We start from the raw sequence: 7,937 nt of genomic DNA on the forward strand, positions 1-7,937 counted from the left end.
CTATAAAGGAAGGGAAGAAGATTGCTTACCATATTGGATTCCAGGTTCACAGGGGAAAGCTCCACACTTTGTCCAGAAAGAGATCTTTCCCCAGTGCCACTCAGTCCTTAAATGGAGTCTAAGAGAATTGGAGCCAGGCTCTGCATATTATTCTTTCAGCTGTACCTACCTAAACACTGTTTCAGCAATTCAGTACCAGGAGTAGATTTAGTGATCTAGACTTAAACACCAATTTGCTGTCATCTCAGTTCATACTTCATTATTAGGCATAGATGCATAGCCAGAAGGAGCCTTTAGGTGGAACTCAGCATGATATCAGGTTGAAGACTGGGATAGAAATGGAAAAGCCAACAAAAACTCCTATTTTTCTGCATTTTTCAGCCAGAAAATCAAAGGTAATAATTAGATAAGAAAGCAAAACACAAACATCTGGATTAAATATTGATACACACAGACAACCAGTAAAACTTTCATTACTTGTAAACGAGCCAAAATTTTACCTTGGTGTTCATAGTTGTGAAAAAGAACTGTTGTGGCAATGTGTTCTGTATTATATAGATAACTAATGTGATATGGGTCAAGGAATTGCTGTGTGTTATAGTTAGTCAGCATGAAGACAGAAGTTTTAGGATGAATCATTGGTGTAAGAAGGGCCAGACTTTACAATTGCAAAAGACAGACATGATTTGAGATCTGTGCTCATTTCTGGAGCTGTTTGCAACTTTGAGCTGCTTTATTTCTTTCTCTTGTTTTGAGATTTTCTCTTGGGGATTGCCATAAATTAGGTATCTTGGTGTTAATTTTAGCCAAAGGACATGAGAAAAGATGTAAATTATCATAAAATAGGTAATTATCCTTCATGCACTCCCTGATTATTCCTTTTTAATTGAATGGTCTAGCTGAAGGAAAGACCACAGTAAATGGAATAAAAAAACCCATAATACTCTGCACATGTATTGTACTTTGGGTCATCAAAGTGTTACGTAAATTAGCTAATTAATGTAATAAATTTTTGAATGCTTTTTTTTTTTTTTTTTTTTAAGATAGGACATATTTTAAGAAAGACAGTATCAGCACATAGTTTGATTATCTATGTCAGTGTTCATTAAGTAAGAAATAATAGAAAATGATGCAAAGATCTCATGTAAATCAGCATGGAATAAACATCCTCTGGGTTAATTTTGGTTTTGTTTCAATTTAGTTAACAAAGATTTCCAAGCACACAAATATGAATCCAGAGCACTCATGCATTTTATGGAAAGTAGTATGCGGGTTTGATGTCAGCATTTAGAACACAAATTATTCACTGTTAATTATGGTGTTTTATTTTGTTGTTGTTGTATTTTTCGTTAGTTTTGCCTTTATTATTTGTTAATTCTTTGTCTACATATCTTTTCTATGAACTCATTTCTTACTAGGGCCTCAAACCTGTTATGGGTCAGGATGTTTTTCTCTTCATTTGGGACCACAAAGAGTTTGAGCTTCCTTATGTGTACCTTTACACTGTATCCTGATAATTACTGATGGGGAAAATTCTCTGTAGTACAGAACTACTGTGTCATCAATAGCATGGACAACATACTGTTGTTCTCATATGAAGTTCCTATTTATGTCAATGAGAGTTTTGGGCTTAACTGAATTAGCATTCAGTCAGAAACACTGTAACCGTTTTCCTGTTCATTAAATTCCATAGAAGTCCTGTGATTGTTCAGTAGTCTTCATCATAATTTCTGTTCTTTGTCCCACATTTATATTTTGTACTATCAAATTTACAATAAAAAGCTTCAATAAATATGTAACAACTGCTTTGATTTTATCAAATTTAAACAACTACTTTGGTATGCAGAAAGCGCAGAGTGGAGCAATGACTCTAGGCTTGCTTGCAGAAGAAAGTACTTAGGAGTAGGAAATTTGGGCTTACATCCTCAGTTGTACAGGCACATATTTTAGTAAAGCCTATAATATCATTTGCATTTCTGTGACTCTTCCAGTTGATCCTACACTGTTTGTGCCTTTTAAATTGGCCATCATTGAAACACATACCTGATGAGTTACACTGTTCTTTAAGTCCAGCTATTCAGATATCTTTGAGGATCTGAGTAGAAAATAGTTTTATTTTTCTGTGATATTCTGAAAATATGAGATATTCTACTCAATAGAAGGTTCATGAAATTCTTGAAAAAATTGCCATTGATGCCTACTTGCTTGGAAGCAGGAAGCCAGATTTGGCAGTAGGAACATTACTTCATGAGTTATTTTGCTAATAACTATAAAATATACCTCAGTAAAGTCCTCCATTTTGTTAACATCTGTCACATTTTAAAATCATAGAACAGGTTTTCCAATCATGGCACTTCATTTGTAAAATGTTGCAATAGTGATATCAATCATCTCAAATAAAAAAAAGTTTGAACTTTGTGAATTGTGTAAGCAATTCACTATGTGAATTGCTTAGTTCAGAGATATTTAATATGTATACATGATTTATGTGTAACACATGCATTTGTAGGGATATAAAACAGGTATCCAAGCGTAATTTTGCTATAAAAATACAAGCAGAAAAGTAGTAAGTTGCAAGCAAAGCAAGCACTCTCTCCTCCTCAACCACATTTTTTTGTAAAAAAGATGCAGGTGTTCACCACATGAGAAGAGAAGGAATGAAAATGTTAGGAATGCTCTATATGCAATAAATTTAATGCAATGTTCATGGGCACATCTGTTATATATTGAAGTGTTTTTACTAGCAAATTTAAGGTATGAAGGAAGATAAAAGTACTACAGCTAAAAATTGGGAAATGAGTTTACATGAAACAATGTGAAGATTTTCTGTTTTCAGTGAACACAGAGATCAATTTTAAAGCTAATGACAACATAGGGTAATTCTAGAAAGATGTACATTATCAAAGAATCATAAAGAAAAGACCTCTGAGATCATTCAATCCAACCATCAGCCATCTTTACCATGCCCACTAACTGTGTCTCTCAGTATTACATCCACACATTCTGTGAACACCTCCAGGGACAGTGTCTCCACCACCTGGTGCAACTTAAGTTCATTACCTCTCATCCTATGATTTAACTGATTCAAACTGATCCCTTATATTGGAGATTTTATCTTGCACACAGGTTTGGTACCAGCAGGCAAGAATTATCTGAAAATTCTTTCAGTGACTCTATTAAAAGCCACCTAATTTATTTTTTTATTTTTATTTTTATTTTTCTCCAGTCTCCTCCCTGTCTCCCCCCATAGGTATTGCCTTTAGTTTTTGAAGCCTGGTATTACTCTCACCATTATTTGAAAAGGCATACTATAGACAAAGTAATGTGACCTCCTAAAATATGGCCAATGCCAAAAATGATACTTTGATTTAAAAGCTATGGATGAATAATATAAAACTGTGTACAATTAACAAATGTATAGTTAGAAGAGTAGTGTGGTTAGAATAGCATTTTACAGGTTTCTAGCTAGAAAGTTCCCTGTGATAGAAAGAGACAATCAAAAATTAAATACTCACCTGTATCCTAGACTCACAGTTGAAAACTGCAAAAAGGAGAGATCTCCAGAAAGAGATCCTTACCTAGGAGCAGTCAGCCCTTAAATAGGGTCTAGGAGAGGTGGAGCCAGGCTCCACCCCTTCTGGTCACACAGGTGAATTTCCTTCACCTGTGCTCCCACAGCTGACCTAGTCCTTGCCTCAGGTGATCAATCAGTGGTTCAAGCTGTTACTCAACAGTTCCCATACAAACTGCAATGATTTTTATTTTCTTTTTCTTTTGCACAGATTAGAAACTCCATGAAACAGTTTAATTACTAATTCTTAAAACTGGCAGTTGATAGAAATTTTTTCTTTAAATTTGACAGATTTTGAATTAGATCCAGAGTTAAAAGCCACATTGCACTCGTTCTCTCTGAAACTCCTACAACTTACTTCAATAGAGAAAAGTGAAATTTTTATTTCATGTGAAGAATTGCTCCTAGTTTGGTACCAGAATTTATCCATCCTTTTCTTTATGTATGAATTCTAAAAAAGTAACCCCAAAATAACTAGTAGAAACACAGAGAAACATGCTCATGGATTTCAGGCTCTTTTCCAAGTACTTCAAACACATAAGGACAACAGACAATTCTTTGACCTATTCTGTGAACGTACATAGCTGAAGTCTGAGAGGTATGCTAACAGAATATTCCTGTAGTTTTCTAGAAGAAAGAACTCCTTATGATCCCAGGTTTTTACATTTTCATATTATGTAGACTGAGTATTTTTGTAGGCTAAGGTGACTGATGATAGCTGAGTCTCAAGGTTGGAATGAATCTGATTGTCTGTGAATTGGTAGAGAAATGAATACTCAAACAATTGTCACTTACATTGTTGGCATTGCTTAGATGAAAATCAACTAAAACTTTGAAGCAGTTAATAATCTTGGGAATGGTCACTGAATGATAATATTGGCAAAATTGAAATGATAAATCAAAATATAATAGAAGAAAACAAAATAATAATAAAAAGCTGGATACTGTCTTTCTTATCAGTTTCATTTTGATTGTTTAGTTCTGAAAGGGGATGAAATGAAATGATCTCTCTTGCAATGGAGAAAATGTCTCAGTCACCAACTACAGGCTGAGGTCACACTGAATGTGATAGACCACCATAGGGAAGCCCATTCCTTTAGGGAAACTGTTGTATCCATACTGTATTTCATAAGGTTGTACGTGGCAAATGTGAGTTTGTTGTAAAACTGGATATGTGTGAAGCAATCCTGATTTAGATACGTCTGCCCCAAAAATGAGGTATGACATATACTCTGGTCTTCAGTGAGACAGTGTGTATGCTCACGTACAAACCAGTGAGGAGTTAATATTGATTTGGGATGATATACCTGTACACTGTATTCCAAATTCATGTAGGCTTACTGATTTAGCTTTAATATATTGGTTTGAAAGTCGCAATGATTTAGGAGTAATTAAAAAACCTCAGCTATAGGAGCAGTATGGATATGTATGTGAGGTAATCACACACTCTTCCAGTTTAATTTGCCACAGAATTTGAATCAACACCAGCCCTTTAGATAAAGATCTGATCTCAGTCTTTGTGATAGATTAGTCCACAGAGAGGCAAATATTCTGTGATTCATAACCCTGTCAAGTTCTTTAATGTTAATGTTTAATGTTTACAGGCCAACTGTAAAATTATAACAGGATACTCAATATTGAAAGGCTACTTAAATAATTTTACAATGGTGGAAAAAGTGCTGAATATAATAACAAATGTTTAAAATAAAAGTTGTTTTAATTGGTTTACCAAGATGTTTTGAAAATGAAAGTAAGGCACTGCACTCTTTAAGTGCTTCTATCTAGTAACAACCCCTTACTCTCTACTTTGTAAGTTACTGAAATGCATGCTAAATGACTTGTAGTATTCCAGAGATAGTTCTTGGACTTAAGAGAGGAAAGAGCTATTGTATATGCTGAAAGCCTCTTTTTTCTTTTTTTTTGTTTGCTTTTTTTTGAAAGTTGATCCATTTGTTAGAATTTTTGCTTATGGAAATTGCTAGAACCATTGACACATCTGCTATATGGGGAACAATGTTTAGGAGCAGTATGCACAATTTAATGGTAATAACTGCAGTGAATTACTGTGCACTAGAATATCTTCCAAGTCTTGTATCTTTCATCACACACCTTTTTTGTGCTCAGTAATCCCTAAACTTACATAATACAGAGAAAATGGCATTCAAAGTGATCTTTATGAACGTTTTTTGTGTTTCATAGCTTGAAGATAAGAGCTTCTGTCTGCTGTGGAAAGTCTCTGTCAACAGAATCTGCTTGATCAAAGCATCCTTTGTCAGTTATTAGTAGAAGGAATGAAAATCCACTAAATTGTGATTCTCTGTTATCTGTAGCATTTTCAGCTTGCAGCTTTTGCAATTTTCATGCTTTCGAAATTGTAACAATAGTTTAACATTTCAAATATGTTTTTGGCATGCAGCTAGGAGAATATCAGGGGAAGTGTTTGTTTCTTTTCTTTAGAGAATAATTGAGGGTGTTTGGTTTTTTTTTCTTTTTTTTTTCTTTTTTTTTTTTCTTCCTTATTCTTTTCTATTCTCCATCATTTCTAGTTTCTGGACTTCTACGGCATGCCGATATAAGCTATTAACCATCATTGTTGAATGGGTCCCTGCTTAGCTCTTCTGATAAACTAAGCTGCTGTCACATTTGGGGCAATGTAAAAAATAAGCTAAGAAAAACTGAAACACTTTCACTGTAAAAGCAAATGATTCCTATAGACGCAATTGAATGACATGAAAAAAGTGAGTATGAGTTAATGTTGGACTGTTTGTTTACATCCTCCTACCTAATAAGGTACCCTTCTAGTATCCTCTCATCTTTTCTAAGTAATTCACTCTTCATTTTAAAAATCTGAATACAGTATATTTCCCCCTTTCTGTTTCCAATATTTTTAAACAGTTGAATCACTCGAGTGACTGATTTCCTCCACTATGCTTCATTAAGTAATTGAGTCAAATTGATTCAAAATAAAGAGAGACACTTTATTTCACAATGATTGGTTTGAATCAACATTTACCTTTTTTTCCTATTGCCTCTTTATCACACACTTCTCTTCAATGTTCGCAGAGTTCTTTCATTGTCTTTAGCAAGGCAAGTAGTGATCATAGGCATTGTTCAGATATATCTGCAAAGAATACTGTGTCAGAACCTTTGTGCTTCTAGACGGTGATTAAAGCTGTTTTTAAAATCCTACTTACTTTCACATCACTCAAGAAAAATATCTCCAAGCTCTTTTTTTCCAGATTACCTAGGAAGGTTTTCAGAGAAGAAAGAAAAAGAAAAAAAAAATAATAAAAAAGAGAGAGAAAAAAGAAAATGAAAAAGAGGGAAGGACTAGCTTCATTTTTAGTGGATAATAGAAAATATATGGGGAAAAATAAGAGAAAAATCTATTCAGTTTTTTCCATTGAAAAAAAACTGGAGAAAATAGTGAACAAAGTAAAAGAAAAAAAAAAGTGAAGGCATTCATCAAAAATGTTTCCACACAAAGTATACAATCAGGTCTTTTTTCAATGCCTTTCTTTATGTTTATGATTCACTGATTAACATTTTAAACCATTGAGAGTTTTTAACTGGACGCTGAATGCCTGAAAATAGGAGGATGTATCACTGTAATCACTGATTCCAGATGAATTCCTGAACTTCAGGCCTTCATTAGCATATCAGTTATATTTTCCCTGACATTAAATTGCAACAGATGATAGTAATCAAGAAACAAATAATAAACCTGAAACCTGCGTATCTGTGACACTTCCTCTTCTGATAGCTGCTGGCAACAGCAGGTTCCTTTAATAGGAAAAGTATACTTCTAAAATGTCAGTGATTGCAATCAGATTTTCTTTGAATGTATTTGCTTAATATAGCAAGAGGAAAAGAAAATAAAAAGTAGAAAATCTGTTTTTATTTTCTCTTTGGTCTGAATTCATCTCAGTATCATTATAAAAACACCAATGCTTCATTGGTTAAGTTGCTCAACCAGATTAATGTTCCAGTACTTTTTCTCAGAGAATAGATCTAGACTTATAGATTGTAATATGGCTAATGATCCATTTCTAGTCTTGCTATTGTTAGAAGATTGCTATTTATAATTTCTTATATGCACAATGTGCATTTTAAAGAATATTACCAAGGGGGAAAATGCTACTGATGCTAATCCTTTAGTATTCAAACAACAAAACCAATCCAGTCACCAGGACTGTAATATTATCTCATGCAAACAAAAGCAATTCTGTACTATGAAAATATGTATAATCACTGTCTGTCTTGTGGCTTTCTTTACTATATCTTGATTTTTCTCATTTTTGGGAGGCTAGATTTATTTCATACTGAAAATCCAAGAAACTCATTTTCGGCGTGTGAGAATATTGCT

The sequence above is a fragment of the Tympanuchus pallidicinctus genome, unplaced genomic scaffold, assembly GCF_026119805.1.
Source record: "Tympanuchus pallidicinctus isolate F22 unplaced genomic scaffold, pur_lepc_1.0 scaffold5, whole genome shotgun sequence".
Classification (NCBI taxonomy): Eukaryota; Metazoa; Chordata; class Aves; order Galliformes; family Phasianidae; genus Tympanuchus; species Tympanuchus pallidicinctus.